Genomic DNA, 25702 nt, shown 5'->3' on the forward strand with positions numbered 1-25702 from the left:
TGCCGCCTTGTGATGATCTTGTTGTACTATTTAACTTGATTAATACCTGCTTGCATGAATTCCTTATATGTGTGTGCCTGATCAACATGTGCATGTGGTATGGACTAGTTAGTTAGATCAATTTGGATGACCGAGTCCTGGGTTTAACTTAAGTAACAAAAGAATCCACACTGCGATTCTTGGGTTAATCAACATGGGGAACCGGGAGCATACACCCATGCCCTAGGCCTCGTGTCCATAGAACATATGTTTTTCTAAAGAACAACTTAGTATATACCATGCTAAATCCTTTAGGAAAGAAAAGAGTTAGAGTATACACCCATGCCTAACTTGTTGCTTAGGGAAATCTATAGCTTAAGGAGTATACACCCATGCCCTTAGGTTGACAAACATTAGATATGCATAACATGATCAAAGCATTGGCATATTGTTATATTAGTTGAATACAATTAGTGGTGGATATCAAAGCCCTACCTTTTTATTATTATCAACTCAATTTCTATTTTACTTAAGGAATTTATTTTTAAACGGAAATTCAGCAATGCTCGTGGGAATGATCTTGTACTTGCACCATATACTACTATGTTGACCTTGTGCACTTGTAGTAAAACGTACAATTATTTACCTATTAATTTAGGTAGATATTTGCACAACAAGTTTTTGGCGCCGTTGCCAGGGATTGCGGCGAATTTTGTTTAAAATTATTTTCCTTTAGCTTTGTTGTTTTAATTTTCAATTTTTAATTTAGTTGTTTGCAAAAATCAAAATTATTTTTCGTTATCCCTAATTTTCTGTTTCCTGTTTTAGGTTGCGGATTGGCATTCTGTGATTGCGATCAATCGTCAATCACGTGCGATCGAGCGCAGTTCCGAAAAGCATCCGGACCGGTAGTACTAAAGCTGCCTAACTGAAGAAGTAATTCAGTTAATGCAAGGTCGTTGATCTCAAGCCTCAACCATTCTACCACTCAATCCTAAAATTGAGCGGACAATTCAACAACGACCTAGAGACAAAGAAGAAGAAGAAGAAATTGAGATGGAAGATTTGCAAGAGAATCCAATTGGGCCAAGACATTAGAGGCAAATCCACCACGGGTGAGGAGACCAATGAAGCAGGCATATGTTCCAGCAAACCTCCATCAACCCTCTTGCGCAGCATATCAACCGAAGGTGGATGGCAGCTATTATATCTCTCCCAAAATCCTTAATGCATTGACTCACTTCAGTGGCACAGCTACTGAGGATCCTAACTTGCATCTTAAGGAATTCTTTGATTTGTGCAAGTTGCAGCATGTCCAAGGCCTAACTCTAGAGAGACTCAGGTTAGTTCTCTTTCCTTTTTCCTTGAAAGATAATGCTAAACTGTGGTACAATTCCTTGCTTGCAGAGTGCATCCATACTTGGGAAGAATTGACCACCAAATTTCTGAAGAGGTTTTTCCTAGCCCAGAAGACAAAACAACTTAAAAGGGAACTTCAGATGTTCCAGCAACGAGATGGAGATTTGTTCTTTGAGGCCTGGGACCACTTTCCTTGCTTCTAAAGTGCCCACACCACAACATCACTCAAGATGATCAGGTACAAATTTTCTATGAAGGATTAGATGATGCTAACAAAGGGATGGTTGATGCAGCTTGTGGAAGAACACTTATGGAGAAGAGTAGTGAGGAAGCTGTGGAGCTTTTTGAGACATTAAGTGAGCATTCACAGCAATTCTGTTCAAGAGGAAGGAGAGGAATCAAACGCAAGGGCATGTATGAAGTAAACCTTAGTGGGGGATCAACCAATCAGTTGGCTACTGTAGAAAAGAAGTTGGACACGATTGTCAAGGCCATGACTACTCAGAAAATCTCACCTCTGCAACAGGACACACCAATCCAGGTATGTGCTATTTGTTCCCATCTTGGTCACACCACTGAGAAGTGTCCTTTATCTCCTTTAGCAGAGCAAGAAGAGGTGAATGTTGTGGGACAAAACAATTATCCCCACAAGAACAACCCATACTCCAATACTTACAATCTAGGATGGCGCAACCATCCAAATTTCTCTTGGAGCAATAATCAAGGACAGTAGAAAGGACCCCAACAAGCAAGCCAACCAACTCAAGAGTCAAAGATGAACCAACTAGAGAATATGATACACAAACTGGTGACTTCACAATAGCAATTCATGGTTGATGATAAGTGCTAAAATATTCATATTTTCAGCTCTTAACTTGCATGTTTTAATCCTTTGGTTTTGGTTAATTAGGTCATTCTACTTCCTTTTTGTATTTTCTTTATTTTTACAGGTTTTTAGAAGAAAGTGAAGTAAAACTGGGTGATTTAGGCTAAAAAAAAGAGAACATGGAAAAATTGGAGCTCCCTGGTACTGCGATCAATTGCAGGGTACCTGCGATCGAGCGCAATACCAGAGCAGATGTTGCATGAGTCAGGCCAGGAGCGATCGAGCGCAGGCCAAAAGAAGGATCGATTGTAGACCTGCGATCGAGTGCACACGGACTGCGATCGAGCGCACCCATGCACAAGAGGCATTCCAAGTGGCGGCTGTAATGTCCCTATTTCCATATTAGGGTTTTTGAAACTCCCAATTGTAATAGGATTGAAACCCTACGAAATCCCTAGGGTTTACTACTTTTCCAAGGACTTCTAAAGCCTATAAATAGACTCCTAAGCCTTTAGAATAAGGAGGCTTGGAGAAGGGAGAAGAATAGGAGCTCTTGAAGTTCAAGTCTCAGGTTTATTCTTTTCTTTTCTTTTCTTTTCTTTTATGAAGATGTTTAACATCAACTCTATGTGTAGCTAATTTATTTAGTAGGGCTAGATTGAAGCCCTAGTTATGTTAAATTAATATTTCAATATTGGCGCCTTGTGATGATCATGTTGTGCTATTTAACTTGATTAATACCTGCTTGCATGAATTCCTCATATGTGTATGCCTGATCAACATGTGCATGTGGTATGGACTTGTTAGTTAGATCAATTTGGATGATCGAGTCCTGGGTTTAACTTAAGTAACAAAAGAATCCACACCGCGATTCTTGGGTTAATCAACATGGGGAACCGGGAGTATACACCCATGCCCTAGGCCTCGTGTGTTTGTCGATTTTCATAGAACATATGATTTTCTAAGAAATAATTTAGTATATACCATGCTGAATCCTTTAGGAAAGAAAAGAGTTAGAGTATACACCCATGCCTAACTTGTTGCTTAGGAAAATCTATAGCTTAAGGAGTATACACCCATGCCCTTAGGTTGACAAACATTAGATATGCATAACATGATCAAAGGATTGGCATATTGTTATATTAGTTGAATATAATTAGTGGTGGATATCAAAGTCCTACCTTTTTATTGTTATCAACTCAATCTCTATTTTACTTAAGGAATTTATTTTTAAACGAAAATTCAGCAATTCTTGTGGGAATGATCATGTACTTGCACCATATACTACTATGTTGACCTTGTGCACTTGCAGGTAAAACGTACAATTATTTACCTATTAATTTAGGTAGATATTTGCACAACATCTTGTTACTTACTTTCGGCAACATGAGATGCTTCGTGTTTCAATTTAAATCTATCTTGAGCACACTAGCACGTGTTTGAGAGGTATGAAATTTGAAACCAATTATGTTTGTTTTCAATGTCTTGAATTTTGTTGGGTGACATATTGGATGATAAACTTTGGCATGCTAAATAAAAAAAAAAAAAATCAAGTTTGAATTTTTCGCTGAATAACTGGATCTCTTGCCTCATTAAGCAGTGAGTGTTCGCATCAAAAAGTGAAATTTTTAGGTTGATTAATAAAATGGCTAGCTTAGCTTCGTAGCCTTTTTGACTTGAGTTAGTAAGTTCTTAGGGGTGTCTTTACACCTAATCCCTAAAGCCATTTGGTTTGGGAGTCATTGGCCTAACACTCGATACATGGGTCAACTAGAAAGCTTAAGGGAGCTAAGCATTGCAAAGCCAATAAAAAAAAATAAAAAATAAAAAAATGTATGCCTTGGTTGTTTTATCCGATAGGAAGTCCAATGAATTCTAAGATGATTCATTCATTCATATTGGAATTATTTTGAAGCCTTATGATTATATGTTAGTTCACTTTGCACTAATTAAAGCTTGTTGTGTCTCAATCTGCCATTTATAAGTGATTTGACTTGTGAATTCTTTGGAATTTTGAAGATGGAGTTTATAATTTTAAGCTTCCTAATGAATGAGAACCATTATTTTTGTGATGCTTTATCCTTTTGAATGACTTAATGATGACAATGTGTGTGGGTATCATTCCCGGAAAACCCTCACGAGACTTCACTTGTCCTCCAGGGAATGCCTAGGGGTTTAAAAGGCTTGTTGCATGCGCTAAATGTAATCGTACATCCCATGAAAGATGGATTTATCTTTTTGTTTTTCAGTTTATTTTCTATTTTGTATTGCTAAGGGACTAGCAACATGTAAGTTTGGGGGTGTGATAAGTCCCGAATGTTGCACATTCAAGCCTCTTAATTTGTAAACGTTAATTCCTTAGCATTGTTATTTGTTTGATTTTTGTTTTGTTTTTGTGTTTCAGGTTTTATTTGGCAAACCATTGAAAATTGGGCTTCAAGGGCAAAACTGGACACATTCTGGTTCCATGATCGAGCGCAGTTGCACTTGGGATCGAGCGTGCATGCGCTTGAGCGCACCTTACTAAGCTCAAGCGCACACGAGCGTACAATGCATGGCAAGAGTCCTTTTATAGCTTGGAATTGGTTTTTAGTCTCCCAATTGGACTAGGAGACTAACCTCCAGTTTTACTAGGGTTTCTAGGGTTTTTAGGATTCTCCTAATCCCTATAAATATGTCTCTAAACATTGTAAATAGACAGACCACTTCCAAGAGTTAGAAATCATAAAATTGTTTTTGGAGCTTAGAAGATCATGAGTGGCTAAACCCCTTCGTGGGGTGTTAATGTAACCCTATCCAAAAATAATGGTTTGATTGTATTTAATTTCTAGATTTTCAATTTATTCAATACCCTACACTCTCTCTGTTATTTTAAATCACTTTTTTTTTTTCATGCACTTTAGTTCCACAAACAAAATCATTCTCTTTTTAATTAAGTTAATTTTAATTTTTCGAATTTTGATAACAAAACCCTTGCAGTCCTTGAGGTTCAACACCCTCAATATAGCCCTATCCTACGGATTCATCCTATTGCGAGTGATAATTTTATAATTGATATTTTTTGTCACAAAAATACCACATCACTAACCTAGTTCCAAAAGATTTTTGATTTTGAAAATAAGAAAACAAAAACTAAATAAGATAAATAAATAATCAACTGAGAAAGTACTAAGGTTGTGGATTCCACACTCACAAAATTGAAACAACACATTCGATGTTCATCACTAACATCCAAAATTCTAACAAATAAAATCCTATGTATGTCTTACTATGCTTCACATATTAATTAAATCATCTAATGTATCCATCCTATACACAAATCACAAAAGATATCCAATTTTATTTTGATTAATAAAGATCCAAGTCAACAATTAAATAAAACTCTCATAAATCATTACATGTATCTAGAAATCACAATAGATATCCAAGAGTAATCTCAATAATTGAATTAAAGTAGAACAATTGAAACCTTAAAAACCCATAAAATTAGATAATATTGACTTACATGAAAGTGTGTTGTTCTTCATTGGGGAGGCTTCATCCAGAAGCTTAGTTGAGAATTTAGCTCCATATGATTATTGAAAAATAAAACTTAAACCTAAAAAAACTAAACTAAAAGAGAGAAAAACTGTAGAAATTCGGACTTTGTCTTCCTCATTTTCTTGTGGCTTAGCAGTATATTTATAGGGGTTTCCAGGGCTTTAAACCCAAAAAACAGCGGCTGGAATGTGTCTGATAAGTGGTCGGTCCAGACAGGCCTTTTCAGCGTCTAGACATGCCTCCCGAGTGCACTCGATCGCACAATACGTGCACTCAAGCTCACTGCCGTTCGGACGGGACTTCCACTGTTCGGACTGGAAAATCACCGTTCGGACGGCTTGCGAACGAAGGCTATTTTGACCTAGTAAACATCGAAATTAGAAAATTCTTCTGAAATATGATTTTGTAGATCATTGAGTTAGCTTTCCAATGACATTAAGATCGCTCAAATCCGAGTTCTATAACTCTAGATATGGCCTTTTTAGTGGGATTCATTAGGTGCGAATCATCGCTTGATCCAAATTTGCTGCCAATGCTCCCAGAGTGTCTTAAGCCCCAGAATTAATGGAATGAGTTGTATTTTTCCCTTTAAAGACGCAGTTTTTCCTTAGCAACCTACAAAATGCTAAAAACAAAGAACTAACACAAAACATCAGATTAAAACACAGCCAAAGGATTAACAAATGCAAATTAAGGGGCTAAAATATGCAATATTTGGCACTCATCACATTCCAAGGATTTCGGTCCCGTCGTCTATGATTCTCCCCTAGACTCACACTTCTATATCATTCCCTTGGTTGATGATCTCGAGGATTCCGGTAGTTTACTTCCCGAACATAATTTTTTGCGACTGTTCCCCTTTGGTTTGCCAAAAAACGAACCAACGTGTCTTTTTTGATGAGTTTCTTGATGAGTAATCTCAGTGCTATGCATCCCTCTATGTAGTGACCACTGGCTTCGTGGAACTCACAGTATCTGTCTCTATTCTGGGGTGTTGGCGCTCCTATTATCCTTTAAGGCTTACGATACTCTGGGTCTTTCTTAACCTCCATTAGTACTTTTGAGATGTTGGCATCTTAGCGGTGTGAAGTTGTAATCCTTAAACCTCTTCTTGAAACTTCTCAGATCTTCCATTCTTCAGTTTTCCTTCCTCTTCTTGTCGTTGACTTTTTTGGGCAATTTATGGGCCGCTCTCATTGCCTTCAATGTTTCTTCTTCTTTTATGAACTCCTCCACCTTGTCTAACAAGCTTTGGAAATTGTCGGGTTGTCTCCGCGTGACCTTCCTCATCATTGGTTCATTAGGAGAGATGCCCTGAAATATTGCGGAAAAGACCACGCCCTCTGTGGGATCTTCCACCTTCAATTTCTCCAAATTGAACTGGATCATGAATTCTTTTAGAGTCTCTCCTTTATGTTGGTGGAGCGTTAGAAGGTATCCGGAGGGCTTTTTCCTTTCTTGAAAGTACTAATGGAGTTGGGCGCTAACCCTTGAAACCATTCCCTTGCAGTCCTCGAAAGTGTCATAGGAAAAGCTCTGCATGCCACCTCATTGAATGTCACGTGAAGGGCCAGATGCATCCGATAATTCTCTAAATGTTCGGTTGGATCCCCGACACCACTATTGTTCAGAATTTGTGGGACTTTAAACTTGTTAGGAAGTTGATGGTCGATTACCTGTTTGTTAAATGGTATCTACGTTCCTGCGGAAAGCTTGCTAACCATAGCGGCTTTGTGTTTTTCTTTTCACTCCATGGCTGCGCACCGCATCACTAGATCCACCAGGTCCTTGTCTACTTCATCTTGTGGGGCAGTTACCAGCTGATTTTGTTGGCTAGTGGATTGTTGATCTTTCTTAGGGTCCTCTGCCTTCTTGAAGTTGTCTTCCTTGCCAGTGTTTTCTCTATTGCTATGCTCCAAGTGGCTTCTTCCCCTTTGATTGTTCTCCCTATGTTCATCTTCCTGGCGGCTACTTCCATGATTGCTGTTGTACAAATATCTACCTAAATTATTACGCAAATAATTGTACGTTTTACTAGCAAGTGCACAAGATCAATATTGTAGTATATGGTGCAAGTACAAGATCATTCCCACGAGGATTGCTAAATTTTGCTTAAAATAAATTCCATAAGTAAAACAAAACAAAGAATGATTTTGAGTTGATAAAAATAAAAAGGTAATGCTTTGATATCCACCACTAATCACGCTTATATAATTTAACAGTATGCCAATGCTTTGATCATATTATGGACACCTAATGTTTGTCAACCTAAGGGCATGGGTGTATACTCCTTAAGCTATAGATTTCCCTAAGCAACGAGTTAGGCATGGGTGTATACTCTAACTCTTTTCTTTCTTAAAGGATTTAGCATGGGTGTATACTAGGTTGTTCTTTAAGAAAGCATTAATCTATGGAAATCGACAAATACATGGAACCTAGGGCATGGGTATATACTCCCGGTTTTCCATGTTGATTAACCCAAGAACTCAGTGTGGATTTCTTTTGCTACTCTTGTTAAACCCAGGACTTGGTCATCCAAATTGATTTAATTAACTAATCCATACCATATGCATATGTTAATCAGACAAACACATATGAGGAATTCATGAAAACAGGAATTAATCAAGTTAAATATCACAACATGATCATCACAAAGGCACCAATATTGAAATATTAAACAAACATAATTAGGGCTTCAATCTAGCCCTACTAAGAAATTTAGTTACACATGAGTTTGATATTAAACATCTTCATAAAATAAAGCAGAAAGGAAAGAATAAACCCGAAACTTGAACTTGAAAAGCTCCAATTCTTCTCCTTGGAAATTGTGTGTCTATTCTAAAGGATTAAGGGTCTATTTATAGGCCTTAGGAATACTCTAAAAACCCTAAAAAACGTAGGGTTTGAGCCATAGTTCGTACAAGGCTTCAAAACCCTAAAATAAACACTTTCCATAAAAAGGTTGCGGCTGGCTTGCTCCTCACGCACGGGTGCACTCGATTGCATCCCCTGTACGATCGATCGCAGATGCGATCGACCGTCTGTGCTGGGCGCTCGATCGCAGGTGCAATCGAGGCTGCTTCTTGTGCACATGAGCGCATGCCTTGTGCTCGTCTTGGTCCTTCCCTGTAGTGCGCTCGATCACAGCTCCACTGCGATCGATCACACTACTAGAGCCTTGAGCTTTTCCCAAAATTGCTCTTTAAGCCCAATACTTCCAAAAATTGCTTCATTTTGTTCCAAAAGCCTACAAAAACAAAGAAAGCACATAAAAGAACTAAAATGGCATAAACTAACAAAATTAAGGAATTAACAAATATAAGTTAAGGGCTAAAATATGAATATTTTGGCACTTAACACACCCCCAAACTTACATATTGCTAGTCCCTTAGCAATACAAAACTAAAAATTAAATGCAAAAACAGAAAACAAAAAGATAAATCCATCCTTCGTGGAATGTACAATTGCATTGAGCATATGCAATAAGCCTTTTAAACCCCTAGGAATTTCCTAGAAGACGAGTGAAGTCTCGTGAGGATTTTCCAGAAATGTTACCCACAAACATTATGCAAAAGTTCATTTTATCCAAAAATTAAGGTATCACTCAAGACCATGATTTTCTTTCATTAGCAAGCTTAAAATGATAAACTCCATCTTCGCAATGAATTGGAATTTTAAAGTTTAATTACTTATAGAAGACATGCTAAAACATCACAAGTTTGAAAACAGTGTAAAGTGAACTAGCACATAAATATGAAGCTTCCAATTATTTCTAATGCAATGTCTCAATATCTCAAAGTTCATTGAAATCCGTATTAGAACGAATACTATGGCATATATATATATATGCCAATGACTCCCAAACCATGTGGTTTTAGGGCATTAGGTGTAAAACACCCCTAAGGACTTACTAACTCGAGTCAAAAAGGCTACGAAACCAAACTAACCATGATATTAATCAAATCAAAATTCTTCACCTTTTGACATGAATACGCGATGTTTTTGAGGAAAGAGGTCCAGTTACTTAGTGAAAAGCTTATCAATGATCAATTTTTTTCTTTTTTTATTACATATATATATATATATATATATATATATATATGTGTGTGTGTGTGTGTGTGTGTGTGCCAAAAAAATCCATCTAATACATCATCTAGTTTCACCCAAGACATAGAAACACACACATCAGACTTCATGTCATACTCTACAATTTATGTGCTAATGTGCTTGTAAGATTAGATCAAACATGTGAATTCTCAATTGTCCTAAGCAAGTAACCAAACTAAAAAATTCTATCATCAGATCATATGTTCAAAATTTTAAGCTCACCAATGAAATCAAACCACAATTCTTTCAAATCAACCAAAATCTTAAGGGAAACATCGACATGCATAAATTTATTTATTTATTAATTTATTTTTCTAACAACAAAACAAACAAAGCAAACAACATGAAACTAAGACAAAGTGTGTGTAAAGTGTTCCCATACCCCCAAACTTAAATTACACATTGTCCCTAATGTGCTTATAACATGGAAAGAATTTATCCGGGATATGGACAAAACTGTTTGGAATAGCATGGCTCATAGCACACCCCTCTCATTGCTATCCCGAAGAAGATGCTCCTGATGGTGGTGGCAATCGGCTTAGAATTGACCGCATCAGTTCTTCTAAGTTAGTTAATTTGTGGTTTGTCTAAACTCTCTCCTCCCGAGCCTCCTCTCTTTCTTCTAGCTCTCGCTAGAGTCCTGCCACTTCTTCACTGATAGAACGATATTGTGCTACGTGCAGAGTGACAGTCGCCTTCTCTTCTCCTACTTCCTGCTTAGCTACAGGTTCATCTTCTGTCATAGGCTCTGCCTTGAACTCCTCTGCTTCAGCTGCTGGTGCTTGAGGTACCTTGGGCATATGTGAATAGCTTTGATTCCATTGTCGAATGCCAAACCGCGGGATCTGGGTGACTGGCTCATCTACTGAGGTGCCCTTTATGCCCTTTTTTCGAAGTATGTAAGTGAGTAAATATGGAAAATGCAACCCCTATGAGTGGGTGTACTCAGCTCCCCCAACATGCACCCCATTCTAGAACTTGAGAATTTGGCTCCAAATAATCGCCTTTGAGTCTGGTGTCCTATGGGAAAGGCATTGTGATGCAGAATAGAGTTCACAAGCTAGAGTTGTGGAGGCAACTTGGCCCTGCTGCCGGCATTATTATGTGTGTCTGCAAACTGCCTTTGACACATGTCCTCAATTATTTCTGCAGCATAGAATCTGGGAGGTTGTCTTGCAAGCTGCACGTCTTCTAGAGGATGCTCATCATTGCATTGTAGAGTAATGGCAATGTCGGCCGAAGTCACCTCAATATCTTTGTTGTGAACTGTTGAGGACAGGATATCCGGCCTAGTGCAATAGTAAAACAGATGCGCATAGAACTCTGCTACCAATTTTTTATATGCAGTGGAGGTGACTGGCTTGAACAGTTTCTTCAGCCCTCGGCGTTTGAATTCTGCAACCGCCCATCAAGTTGCTTCAAGGTTTTGGAAGTCTTCTCTAATTGCAAATGTGGTCTCAAACAGAAGCTCCCACTCCTCAAAAGTGGGATGGGGAGGAAGTGGCTTGGATTTCAGAGACCCGAGAGGATGAAGTGCGAGCTTTAGCCATGGTGCAACTTGGATCAGGAATTTTGTTGAACACGTGGTGCGCAGTGTCACGAGCTAGATTGCAAAACCACAGCAAAAATGGCCCAATCCCCTACAAAACAGAGAAAACCAACAACAGAAACAATCGTGTGTGGAGAAACACCCACAGATTGCTTTTTACATAAAAATGGGAGTGGGTAAGAATGGCGGTTGGGGTGGGGATGGGTGATGGGGAATGTGTTGTGAGTGTTGTGGGGCAGTGAGTGGTGACCGGAGGGTGAACGGCGACATGGAGGTGCGGTGGTGGTGAGAGAATGCCGGTGGAGGTGAGTGACTACCGGTGAGTGAAAATGGCTGGAGAGTGGGCGTTGGCGCAGAGGAGAAGTGAGGGGGGGGGGGAAATGGGGAAAGTGACCTAAAATAGGTCATGTGACCCTCTGGCCGAGTGCGTTCAATCACGCGCAAAGTGCGCTCAATCACACTCGTGCAGCGGTGTGCGTGTGTGGTGGTGGTGCGCTCGAACGCATGCAAGGTGCACTCGGTCGCACTAACAGAATGTAAAACAATTAGTTTTTTTTTAAATAAATGCAAAATGGACAGTATCTTACCGAATTAAAGAAAAACAGACACAAAATATAAATAAGAACACTAAAAGTACTACGGAAAATTATGAAAAGTAAAAAAAAAAAAAAAATTGACCCAATGGAAAGAAACCAAAGGATAGAGATTTGTACCGCATTCAGTGGCCTCAATACCACTGATCTGAGCAGATGCGCTCGAGCTCCTGGACTGTTCAAACACTTTCAATAGTAGCTTCAGTGCTACTATTTCGGGGAGATGCACTTGAACTCCACTGGCTGTGGCTCAAGTGCTCTTGGTGGTGCTGTATATTGGACAGACTGGAGTGCCAGATCTTCATCTCTTGGTACTAATTTCACTTCAAGATGTGGCTTTACTTTGTGTCTATTTACCTTGAATGTCTGATTATTTTCTAGACTATGAACCTCTAGTGCTGCATGAGGAAACACATGGGTAAGAATACAAGGTCCAGACCATCTTGACTTAAGCTTGCTAAGGAAACGTTTCAATCTAGAATTATAGATCAACACCTTTTGCCCTACATGAAATTCCTTCTTGACCAGTTGCTTGTCATGGTATGCTTTGGTTCTTTCCTTGTAGAGCTTGGCGTTCTCATATGCATCACGCCTCAATTCCTCTTGCCACCAGCTTGTTTCATATCAAAGTTCAACTGCATGATGGCCCAATATGCTCTGTGTTCCAACTCCACTGGTAGATGACATGCTTTCCCAAAGACCAACCGATATGGAGACATACCACCAATAGGCTTCTTGTAAGCAGTGCTATAAGCCCATAGTGCATCATTCAAGTGCAGATACCAGTCCTTCCTGTTGGAATTCACTGTCTTATCTAGTATGCTTTTAATTTCTCTGTTGCTTATCTCAACTTGACCACTGGTTTGAGGATGGTATGGAGTGCCAACCTTATGTGTGATCCCATGCTTCTTTATCAAAGAAGCAAAGGCATAATTGTTGAAGTGGCTACCTCCATCACTAATTATTGCCCTTGGCGTCCCAAACCTAGTAAAGATGTTATCATGCAAAAACCTCAGAACTACTTTGTGATCATTAGTCTTTGAGGGGACAGCCTCGACCCATATAGACACATAATCCACACCCGCAAGGATATATAAATAACCATATGAATTAGGAAATGGACCCATGAAGTCAATACCGCATACATCGAAGAGCTCTACCACTTGAATATTTTGCAATGGCATCTGATTTTTGGATGAGATGTTACCTGTCCTTTGGCATCTATCACAAGAGCTGCAAAACAAAAAGGCATCCTTAAACACATTAGGCCAATAGAAACCAGATTGTAATACCTTAAGAGCTGTTCTCTTGGCCCAAAGTGTCCTCCACAAGCAAAATTATGACAATGCTACAAAATGCTCAAGTGCTCCTCTTCTGAGACACACCTTCTAATAATTTAATCAGGGCAGAATTTGAACAAATAGGGGTCACCCAATGGTAATGTCTAGATATAGACATCAACCTCTTCCTTTCTTGACTAGGCATACCTGGAGGAAAAACCTTGGCAGTTATATAATTAACAATATCTACATACCATGGAAGTTGGACCTCAACTGCAAACAACTGCTCATCTGGAAAATTTTCATTCAATGGAAGCTCATCTCCTTCTTCCTCAAGAAATAGCCTGGATAGGTGATCTGCCACCACATTCTCACTACCCTTCTTGTCTTTAATCTCAAGGTCAAACTCTTGCAGTAATAATACCCATTTGATCAATCTAGGCTTTGCATCTGTCTTAGCAAACAAATATCGCAAAGCAGCATGATCAGTGAATACAATAACCTTAGAACCAATCAGGTATGATCTAAACTTCGCCAAAGCAAATATGACAGCTAATAATTCTTTCTCAATAGTAGAATAATTTAGCTGAGCATCATTCAATGTTCTAGAAGCATAAGAAATGGCATGAGGTACCTTATTGGTTCTTTGACCCAAGACAGCTCACAAGGGAATGTCACTGGCATCACACATGAGCTCTGTTGTGCTAAATACTACCTAAATTAATAGATAATATTTAGTATGTTTTACTCGCAAGTGCACAAGATCAAACGATAGTATAGCAGGCAAATACGAGATCATTCCCACGTTGATTGGTAAATTATGTTTAGAAGTAATTTCCTATTTACTTAAACATGTAAAATTTCATTGTCACGATTGAATTTAATAAAAAGAAATAAAATAAAAGATAAACTAAAACTAAAAAGTATTAGGGTTTTGATATCCACCACTAATCAGACTAGTTAAGATAACAATATGCCAATGCGCCAATCATACCAGTATATTTAATGTTTGCCAACCTAAGGGTATGGGTGTCTACTCCTTAAACTATTGATTTTCCTAAGCAACGAATTAGGCATGAGTGTCTACTCTAATTCTTTTCTTTCTTAAAGGATTTGGCATGGGTGTCTACTAAGTTGTTCTTTAAGAAAGCATAAATCTATGGAAATCGACAAACACATGAGGTCTAGGGCATGAGTGTCTACTCCCAGTTCCCCATGTTGATTAACCTAAGAACCCAGTGTGGATTTCTTTTGTTACTCTTATTAAACCCAAGACATGATTAAATTAACTAGTCCATACCACATGCGTATGTTGGCCAGACAAACACATATGAGGAATACAAGATAGTAGGAATTAATCAAGTTAAATACACCAAAATATAATTGTAGCAAATGTGCCAATATTGAAATCATAAATAGACATGACTAGGGCTTCAATCTAGCCCTAAATAAAATATAAACTACACAACAAAAATAAAAGGGAGAAGAGAAGAAAAACCCAAACTCCTCTTGATCTAGCCTCTAGTTCCTTTCCAGAGCTTGTGCCTCTTTCTCCACACCTTTTTCCTAGAAGCTAAAAGGTCTATTTATAGGCCTTAGAAGTCCTTGACACACTAGTAAATCTAGAAAATTCGTATTGTTTTATTCCTATTATAAGTGGGACTTGGAAAAACCCTAATATGGAAAGAACAACAGTCTGGCCGCCTCTAATGTGTCACTAGCGTGTGGGTGCAATCGATTGCAACCTATGTGCGCTTGATCGCACGTTTACGATAGAGACTCTTTAGTTGTGCGCACGATCGCACATGGTTGCATCGCTGCTTGTCTTCTCTAGTAGTGCGCTCGATCGCACTATGAGGAACTCCAACTTTTCCCAATTTCACTCTTTGAGCCCAAATCTTCTAGATTTACTTCCTTCTCTTCCAAAAGCCTACAAAACCATAGAAAACACATAAAAGAACTAAAATAGCATAAATTAACATCACTTAAGGAATTAACACATATAAGTTTAAGGGCTAAAATATGAATATTTTGGCACTTAATAAGCTCAAATGGTAGATTCCAATGAGGTGCCATCATTATTGGTGCAGATGTGAGCAGCCTTTTTAGTGTCTTGAAAGCAGTCATGCATTCTTCAGTCCATTCAAACTTGGCCTCCTTCCCTAGCAATGCACAGAGGGCTCTAGAGATCTTGGAGAAATCCTTGATGAACCTTCTATAGAACCCGACATGTCCAAGAAAACTTCTCACCCCCTTCATTGTCATAGGAGGGGGAAGTTTGGAGATGATGTCAGTCTTGGCCTTATCTACTTCAATGTCCTTCCTGGAAATAGAATGACCCAACACAATGCCTTGTTGAACCATGAAGTGGCATTTTTCCCAATTGAGCACTATGTTGCATTCTTCACATCTCTTGAGGACACTCTTCAGATGATTATGGCATTCATCGAAACTAGACCCAAAAACACTAAAATTATCCATAAATACCTCAATGAATTTTTCCACCATATCTGAGAAAATGCTCATCATGCATCTTTGGAAGTTGGCTAGTAATCCAAATGGCATCCTTCTGTAGGCAAATGTGCCAAAAGGGCATGTGAAGGTGGTCTTCTCTTGGTCCTCCGGTGCTATTGCAATCTGGTTGTAGCCACTGTACCCATCCAAGAAGTAGTAGTAGCTATGGCCATCTAACCTCTATAGCATTTGATCAATGAAGGGTAGGGGAAAATGGTCTTTCCTTGTCACCTTGTTCAGTTTTCTGTAATCGATGCATACCCTCCAACCAGTGGTTATTCTTGTAGGTATCAGCTCATCATCTTCATTGTTCACCACTGTGATCCCACTCTTTTTTGGAACTACTTGGACTGGATTGACCCATTTACTGTCTAAGATCCAACAGTTTCAATACCTCTGCCTTGACTACCTCCTTCATGTGTGGGTTGAGTCTTCTTTGTGCATCCCTGGTTGGCTTTGCTTCGTCTTCAAGGAAGATTTGATGCATGCACTTGGCTGGACTTATCCCCTTGGTGTCAGCAATGGTCCATCCCAAAGTAGTTTTATGCTCTCTAAGAACTCTCAACAGCATTTTTTCTTCCCCAAAACTCAGATTTACAGCAATTATAACTGGTAGTGTCTTGTTTTCTCCTAAGTAGGCATATGTTAGGTGTTCTGGCAATTGCTTCAATTCCAATCTTGCTGCCTCGACAGTAGAAGGGACAAGAGTAGTATTAGTAGGCTCAAGAATCTCAAAGGGAGGGGTGTACTTACTTGAAAGCTTTGGAGAGGCCTCAAGAAGGTGCACAGTTGCACTGATGTCATCAGTAACATTTTCAGATTCTGGCTAAATGTCTTGCCTTGTGAAACTATGGGTGAGGGTGGCCTCCAATGTATCAATGTGATGGACCTAAAATACTTTCTCAACAACACCGTGAATCATACAGACATTAAAGCATTACAGATCATCTTGAGGTAATTTCAATGCATCAAATATTCTAAACTCTACCTTCTCACCATTTACCTTCATATTTACAGTACCCTTTTTCACACAAATTTTTGTATCAGCAGTTCTCATAAAGGGTCTTCCTAAAATGATGGGTAAGGGCTATGGCATAGGAGATTCTTCCATATCCAATACAATAAAATCAGCAGGTAAATTAAATTCTCCTACCATTACCAAGACATCCTCAAGTATACCTCTTGCTCTTTTGATGCTTCTGTCTGCCAATTGTAAGGTGATAGAAGTTGGTTGAAGTTCCCCTATACCTAGTGTCTCAGATATAGTGTATGGCAGCAAATTGACCCCTGCTCCTAGATCCAGCAATGCATGCTCAAAAAGATGGTCTCCTATCCTGCAAGGAATGGTAAAACTACCTCGATATTTTAGCTTCGGTGGTAGTTTTCTTAACAACACCACACTTACCTCCTCTGTTAAAGCTAATGTCTCATGCTCCTGAAATTTCCTTTTATGAGTGCAACAATCCTTTAAAAATTTATCATATGAGGGAATTTGTTTAATTGCATCTAATAAAGGAATGTTAATCTCTACTTTCCTCAAGGTCTCCAAAATGTCAAGAAGTTGTTTTTCTTTCTTTGGCTTTACTAACCTTTAAGAGAAGGGTGGTGCATTCACCTTCTCCGTTTTATTTACCTTGGATTTTGAGGCTTCATCTGGAGATGCTTGAGCTATCTCTTTAGTTCCTATGAGCTTGCCATTTCTGAGAGTTGTGGTGGCTTTCAATTGCTGGTGATCGCCTGGATTAGGTATTATTTGGGATGGAAATTCACCCTGCTTTCTTTCCCTCAGCTCCTTAGCCATTTGCCCCATTTGTACTTCCAGTCTTTGAATAGCTTGCTCGTTCTTTGCACTAGCTTGTTGTTGCACAAGCATAAATTGTTGTACTAGACTTTCCAGGTCATTCTTCTTCGGCTCCTGAATTGGTTGGACTGCTTGTTGGAGACTCCTCTGCTGCCCTTGAGGGTTTAGAGCATTCCGATTGTTACTCCATGAGAAATTAGGTTGGTTGCGCCACCCTGGATTGTAGGTGTTGGAGTATAGATTGTTCTTGGGAGGGTAATTGTTTTGTACCACACAGTTCGCCTGCTCTTGATCTGCAAATGGATACAAAGGACAAGTCTTAGTGGTGTGATCAACATGAGAACAAATGGCACATACTTGGAGTTGTGCGTCTTGTTGAATAGGTGAGATGTTCTGAGCAGTCATGGCTTTGAAAGTCATTTCTAGCTTTCTTTCCATAATAGCCATCTGATTTGGAGATCCACCATTTAGGTTCATGTTAAGTGCTAAAATATTCATATGTTTAGCCCTTAATTTACATGTTTAATCCTTTAGTTTTAGTTAATTTATACTATTTTAGTTCTTTTATGTGTTTTCCATGCTTTTGTAGGCTTTTGGAAGAAAATGAAGTAAATCTGGAAGATTTGGACTCAAAAAGAGAATTTTGAAAACGTTGGAGTTTCTGGTAGTGTGATCGATCGCACACGGGTTGTGATCGATCGTACCTTGGCGCTGGAGAATTCTAGAAGCTATGGATAGACTCCCTTTCCTTCCATATTAGGGTTTTCTAAGTCCCACTTGTAATAGGACTAAAACCCTATGAATTTTCTAGGTTTACTAGTGTAACAAAGACTTCTAAAGCCCTATAAATAAACGTCTAAACCTTGAGAATAATCAAGCTGGAAGAGGCACAACTTTGGGGGGAGGAATTGTAGGCTACCTTTCGGTTCTTTCTTTCCTTTTTCTCTTTTAGTTTTATTTTTATTTTTATTTTGTATAACTAATTTATTTAGTAGGGCTAGATTGAAGCTCTAGTTATATTTAGTTGATATTCAATATTGGCGACCTTGTGATGATCTTGTTGTGATATCTAACTTGATTAATGCATGCTTTCAGGAATTCCTCATCTGTGTCTGCCTGATTAATATATGCATGTGGTATGGACTAGTTAGTTAAATCAATTTGGATGACCGAGTCCTGGGTTTAACATAAGTAACAAAAGCAATCCACACCAGGTTATTGGGTTAATCAACATGGGGAGCTAAGAGTATACACGCATGCCCTAGGCCTCATGTGTTTGTCGATTTCCATAGAATATATGCCTTCCTAAAGAACAAGTTAGTATACACCCATGCTAAATCCTTTAGGAAAGAAAAGAGTTAAAGTATACACCCATGCCTAACTCGTTGCTTAGGGAAATCTATAGCTTAAGGAGTATACACCCATGCCCTTAGGTTGACAAACATTATATATACATAACATGATCAAAACATTAGCATATTGACATATTATCTAAATATAATTAGTGGTGGATATCAAAGCCCTACCTTTTTATCATCAACTCAAATTCAATCTTTTGTTTAATTTTACTTTGGGAATTTATTTTATACAAAATTCAGCAATCCTCGCGGGAATGACCCCGTATTTGCACACTATACTACTATGTTGACCTCGTGCACTTGTAGGTATAACATCCAATTATTTGCCTATTAATTTAGGTAGGCAATTGTGAACAACAAGTTTTTGACACCGTTGCTGGGGATTGCGGCAAATTTTGTTTAGAATTAATTTCCTTTAGTTGTGTTATTTTAATTTTCAATTTTAAATTTTGTTTTCTTTCTCTATTTTAATTTTGTTTTAAATTTTTCTGTTTTTCTAATTTTTTCCACAATTCCTGTTTTGCCTCTAGAGGTGTGCTCGAGCACCCAACTAGGGCAATCGAGCACACCAGTGTGATTGAGCGCACCTCATGGTGCGATCGATCATGGTGCGATCGATCGCACATCCAGAGAGCAGCACAGTACTGTACTAACTATAGATCTGATTTTTTCTTTTGTTTCATGCCGGGTCATTCGAATCTGCATATTCGTAAGTTTTTATTTTTAATTTTGTTTTTATTTCCCTTTTAATTTTAACTTCTTTTTGTTATTTTATTTTATTTTCACACATGTGGGGAGGCGTTCTGACACCCCATGGACCATGTTAGAGAATATCCTTCAATAAGACAAATTTCTAACAAACTTTTTGGGCATAAGAACACATTGTTCTCTAGACCAAGGAACGGCCACTATTTTGATTCCTGTAACCCAACATGGAGCCAACAGTCCAATCTCTCATGGCAAACTCAAGCTCTCGGAATTCATGCTCAACAATCTCATGGACTGCAACATCACTCATATCAGCAATTCTATGATCATGTATATTCCTCTCAATCAGCTCCACAACAACAATGTCAGGCTGAACCACCTTCTCTTATAGATATGGTAAATACATTGATTAAGACTACACAACAAGCATCTGAGGAGATGAAGACCTACCTCAACCCGAAAGGCAATAGTCTCAAAGAAGAAGAAGCAGATCAAGAGGAGCCGTCTTCCACCTACTAGCCTCCACAATACCAAGAAGAGGAGCCATCTCCCATATATGATCATTTGAATTCTTCTCCACATCAACAATATCAAGAAGAACCACCTCATCCAAAAAGGTCTGCCTTAGAAGAAGCAGTTGTTGCCTTAGAAAAATAGTATGCTGACTTTACAAAACATGTGGTAGCTCATCTTAGCCACATGGAGGAAAGAGAGCAATCATTTGAATGGATGGAGGCCCACCTCATGCAAAATTCAGATACATTTAAAGAAGAAGAAGAAGAAGAAGAAGAGTGTCAAAGTGAGTTGGTGGCCAATCCTTATGAGCATTACATGGAGAAGGCGTGCACCTACTATCATGAGCAAGTTGTCACATTGACAAGAGAAGAGGTGGTTGAAAATCAAGTGGAAGAGGGGAATGGGGATCAAACCAAAGTTCTAGAGGAGCTACATCGGGAAAAGGAAGAGGGCACTGAAACTTATTCAACATCTATTCCCGAATTCCTAAGAATCCAAGAGAGAAGTTTGTTGGGGCTATGTGATGAGCAAATTGAGGACATCAAGATAGATGAATTCCCTGAGTATTGTCCAGTTCACGATTCCCTCCCGGATGAGAAGCTATTGGAGAAAACTCAAATTGGTCCTCCCCGATCTATAGACACTCAGAAGCATCTTGCAGCAGAAAAGATTCATTCCCTTTGGTGCAAGAGAAGGAAAGATTTGTGCTTCAAGTTTAAAGTACTACCGTCTGGCTGAAGACGTTAAACTTAGCACTCATGGGAGGCACCCCATAGCATATCCTTTTTATTTTGTTGTTTGTGTTATTTTACTTATATTTTGTTTTTGTTTTACTATGTGTTTTATTTTACTTTAGTGTTTGAGTGTTTCAAGTCCCTGGTCATTTTTGTTACATTCTGTTACTGCAATCGAACACACCCTGAGTGCGATCGAGCGCAGTAACCAAATTTTGGTTGTTTTACATTTTGTCAGTACGATTTAGCGCACCATGCGTGCGTTCGAGTGCACATCACCCACACACGCACACCATTACGTGAGTGCGATCGAGCGCACCATGCGTGCGATCAAGAGCACTCGGGCAGAAGGCCATGTGACCTATTTTAGGTCACTGTTTCCCCACTTTCACCTCATACCCCCCTACACCGTACAGACTTCACACCCTCCCCCCCCCCCCTCCCATCACCTGCACCCCATAGTTTATCTTTTTATTTTGTTTAGTGTGTTTTCAATTAATCTTTTTATTTATGTTTAGTTTTGTTTCTTTTTATTGTTTTTGTGTTTTCTTCTTTTGTAGGGACAAGTGTGCTTCAATTCAAGTTTGGGGGTGTGCTATGAGCCATGCTTTCTAAGACTATTTCGTCCATCTCCCGGGTACACTCTTTCCTTAATTTAGAAACATTGGGGACAATGTGTCATTTAAGTTTGGGGGTATGGGCACACATGTTGTTCACACACACTTTGTCCCAATTTCGTGTTATTTGTTTTGTGTGTTTGTTTTTATGCATGTTCATGTTGCCCTAAAAATTTGGTTAATCTGGAAGAATTGTGGTTTGAATTCATCAGTGAGCTTAAACTTTTGAGCACATGATCTGATGAGAGAATTTGATAGATTGATTACTTGTTTAGGACAGTTGAAAAATCACATGTTTGATGTTATCACACAAGCACATTAGCACATAATTTGTGAGGTATGACAAGAAGTCTGATGTGTGTGTTTTTGTATCTTGGGTGAATTGGATGCCTTACTAAATGGACATTTTGGCATATATATATGATAATTGATAATCTTTTCACTGAGTTACTGGACCTCTTGCCTCAAAGCATTGAGTATTTACATCAAAAGGTGAAAATTTTCGATTTGATTGATGTCATGATTAGTTTGGTTTTGTAGCCTTTTTGTTTTTTGTTTTTTATTTTGTTTTTAGTTTTGTATTGCTAAGCGACTAGCAATATGTAAGTTTGGGGGTGTATTAAGTGCTAAAATATTCATATTTTTAGCCCTTAACTTTCATGTTTAATCCCTTAGTTTTAGTTAATTTATACTATTTTAGTTCTTTTATTTGTTTTCCATGCTTTTGTAGGCTTTTGGAAGAAAAGGAAGTAAATCTGGAAGATTTGGGCTCAAAAAGAGAATTTTGGAAAAGTTGGAGTTTCTGGTAGTGTGATCGATCGTAGATGACTTGTGATCGATCGCACATGGGTGGCGATCGATTGCACCTGTGCGCTGGAGAATTCTAGAAGCTGCGGACAGACTCCCTTTCCTTCCATATTAGGGTTTTCCAAGTCCCACTTGTAATAGGACTAAAACCCTGTGAATTTTCTAGGTTTACTAGTGTAACGAGGACTTCTAAAGTCCTATGAATAGACCTCTAAACCTTAAAAATAATCAAGCTGGAAGAAACACAACTTTTAAGGGAGGAATTGGAGCCTACCTTTTGGTTATTTCTTTCCTTTTTCTCTTTTAGTTTTATTTTTATTTTTATTATGTGTAACTAATTTATTTAGTAGGGTTGGATTGAAGCCCTAGTTATATTTAGTTGATATTCAATATCGGCGCCCATGTAATGATCTTGTTGTGATATCTAACTTGATTAATGCCTGCTTTCATGAATTCCTCATATGTGTGTGCATGATTAACATATGCATGTGGTATGGACTAGTTAGTTAAATCAATTTGGATGACCGAGTCCTGGGTTTAACATAAGTAACAAAAGTAATCCACACCGGGTTCTTGGATTAATCAACATGGGGAACCGGGAGTATACACCCATGCCCTAGGCCTCATGTGTTTCTCGATTTCCATAGAATATATGATTTCCTTAAGAACAAGTTAGTATATACCCATGCTAAATCCTTTAGGAAAGAAAAGAGTTAGAGTATACACCCATGCCTAACTTGTTGCTTAGGGAAATCTATATCTTAAGGAGTATACACCCATGCCCTTAGGTTGACAAACATTAGATATACATAACATGATCAAAACATTGGCATATTGGCATATTATCTAAATATAATTAGTGGTGGATATCAAAGCCCTATCTTTTTATCATCAACTCAAATTCAATCTTTTGTTTTATTTTACTTTGGAAATTTATTTTAGACAAAATTCAGCAATCCTCGTGGGAATTCACTGTATTTTCACACTATACTACTATGTTGACCTCGTGCACTTGAGGGGAAAACATCCAATTATTTGCCTATTAATTTAGGTAGGTAATTGTGAACTACAGTTCACTTAAGACATGCCTTTACTTTTTACTTCTCTCCTTCCTCTGGAACAAAATTGTTGGGAGTGCTCTCTTAGTGTTTCGAAGAGGTCCATGGCTTCCTCACTACTCTTTTCCATAAGTGCACCTCCACAAGTTGAATCAATCATCCCTTTGTTAGTGTCATCTAACCCTTCATAAAAATTTGTACCTGATCATCTTGAGGGATGTTGTGATGTGGGCACTTCAGAAGCAGTGCATTGAAGCGGTCTCATGCCTCGTAGAAAAGATCTCCATCTCTTTGTTGGAAAGTTTGAAGTTCCCTTTCAAGCTGCCTTGTCTTTTGAGCTGGGAAAAACTTCTTTAGGAACTTAGTGGCTAGCTCTTCCCAAGTATCGATGGAATCTGCAGGCAAGGAATTATACCACAATTTAGTATTATCTTTCAAAGAAAAAGGAAAATGGACTAACCTGAGTCTGTCCAAAGTTAGGCCTTGTATGTGCTGAAGCTTGCATAGATCAAAGAATTCCATAGGATGCAAGTTAGGATCCTCAGTAGCTATGCCCTTGAAGTCAGTCAATGCATTAAGCATCTATGGGGATATATAATAATTGCCTTCTACCTCCAGTTGATAGGCTATGCATGATGGCTGGTTGAGGTTTTTTGGGATGAAAGCTTGTTTCATTGGTCTTTACACTAGTGGTGGGTTCTCCTGCAGATCTTCCATTGTTTCCTCAACTTCCTCCTCTTCTTCTGTGTCTGAGTTGTCTCTAGGCCTTTGTCAAATTGTCCGCTCAATTTCGGGATTGAGTGGAAGGATGATTGAGTCTTGAGATCGACAACCTTGCTTAAGTTGATTTGCCTTTGCAGTCACAGCAGCTTTAGTGCTGCTGTCCGGATGCTCCCTAGAACTGCGCTCAATCGCAGCTTAGTGCGCTCCATCGCACTCGGCCTCCGCTCGATCGCAGTAACAAAATGTAGGTGCCGCAATCTGAAACAAAATAGAAAACATAAAAATTTAAAAAAAAAAAAAAAAACGAAAAATATTTTTGATGTTTGATAAAAACAGAATTAAAAATTAAAAATTAAAATAACAAAGATAAAGGAAAATAATTCTAAACAAAATTTGCCACAATCACCGGCAACAGCGCCAAAACATTGTTGTGCAAATATCTACCTAAATTATTAGGCAAATAATTGTACGTTTTACTCGCAAGTGCACAAGATCAATATTGTAGTATATGGTGCATGTACCAAATCATTCCCACAAGAATTGCTAAATTTTGCTTCAAATGAATTCCGTAAGTAAAACAAAACAAAGATTGATTTTGAGTTGATAATAATAAAGAGGTAGGGCTTTGATATCCACCATTGATCATGCTTATATAATATAACAATATGCTAACGCTTTGATCAAGTTATGCATACCTAATGTTTGTCAACCTAAGGGCATGGGTGTATACTCCTTAAGCTATAGATTTCCCTAAGCAACGAGTTAGGCATGGGTGTATACTCTAACTCTTTTATTTCTTAAAGAATTTAGCATGGGTGTATACTAAGTTGTTCTTTAAGAAAGCATTAATCTATTGAAATCGACAAACACATGCAACCTAGTGCATGGGGTATACTACCAGTTTTTCATGTTGATTAACCCAAGAACCCGGTGTGGATTTCTTTTGTTACTCTTATTAAACTTAAGACTTCGTGATCCAAATTGATTTAATTAACTAATACATAACACATGCATATATTGATCAGACAAACACATATGAGGAATTCATGAAACAAGAATTAATCAAGTTAAATATCGCAACATGATCATCACAAAGGTACCAATATTGAAATATTAAATAAGCATAATTAGGGCTACAATCTAGCCCTACTAAGAAATTTAGTTACACATGAGTTTGATGTTGAACATCTTCATAAAATAAAATAGAAAGGAAAAGAATAAACCCGAAACTTGAACTTGAAGAGCTCCAATTCTTCTCCTTGGAAATTGTGTGTCTATTCTAAAGGTTTAAGGGTCTATTTATAGGCCTTAGGAATACTCTAGAAACGCTAAAAACCGTAGGGTTTTAGCCCTAGTTCGCACAAGGCTTCAAAACCCTAAAATAAACATTTTCCGTAAAAAGGCTACGGCTAGCTTACTTCTCACGCACGGGTGCGCTCGATCGCATGCTGTGTGCTATCGATTGCAAGATTGCGATCAATTGTCTATGCTAGGCGCTCGATCGCAAGTACGATTGTGGCTGCTTCTTGTGCGCACGAGCACACGCCTTGAGCTCGTCTTGGTCCTTGCCTGTAGTGCGCTCGATTGCAGCTCCACTACGATCGATCGCACTACTAAAGCCTACAGCTTTTCC

The sequence above is a fragment of the Corylus avellana genome, chromosome 6 (genome assembly GCF_965113065.1).
Source record: "Corylus avellana chromosome 6, dhCorAvel1.hap1.2, whole genome shotgun sequence".
Lineage (NCBI taxonomy): Eukaryota > Viridiplantae > Streptophyta > Magnoliopsida > Fagales > Betulaceae > Corylus > Corylus avellana.